The sequence below is a fragment of the Myotis davidii genome, unplaced genomic scaffold (genome assembly GCF_000327345.1).
Source record: "Myotis davidii unplaced genomic scaffold, ASM32734v1 scaffold3608, whole genome shotgun sequence".
In the NCBI taxonomy this organism is placed as follows: domain Eukaryota; kingdom Metazoa; phylum Chordata; class Mammalia; order Chiroptera; family Vespertilionidae; genus Myotis; species Myotis davidii.
The window spans coordinates 1,606-2,009 of NW_006299320.1; positions in this window are offsets into that span (position 1 = coordinate 1,606).

Consider the following 404-nt stretch of genomic DNA (forward strand, 5'->3'; position numbering starts at 1 on the left):
TTCAATCTTCTTGAATTTGTAGAGACTTAGCATGTGTCCTAACATGTGTTCTGTCTTTGAAAATGCCCCTAGTGCACTTGGGAAGAATGTATATGCTGTAGCTTTGGGGTGGAATATTCTGAAGATGTCAATTAGTTTCATCTGCTCAAGTGTGTAACTTAGGATTGCTGTTTCATTATTGATTTTTTTGTCTAGAAGGTTTATCAAGTTTTGTCAGTTGGATAATAAAGTTCCCTATTATGATTGTATTGCTGTGATATCTCCCTTGGTATTCTCCAGAAGTACTTTTTATATAGTCGGATGCTCATGTTTGGGTATGTATATCTTTACCAGAATTATATCCTGTTGTTGTATTGATCCTTTCAGCATTTTGAGGTGGCTTTCCTTATCTCCTGTGATGGGCA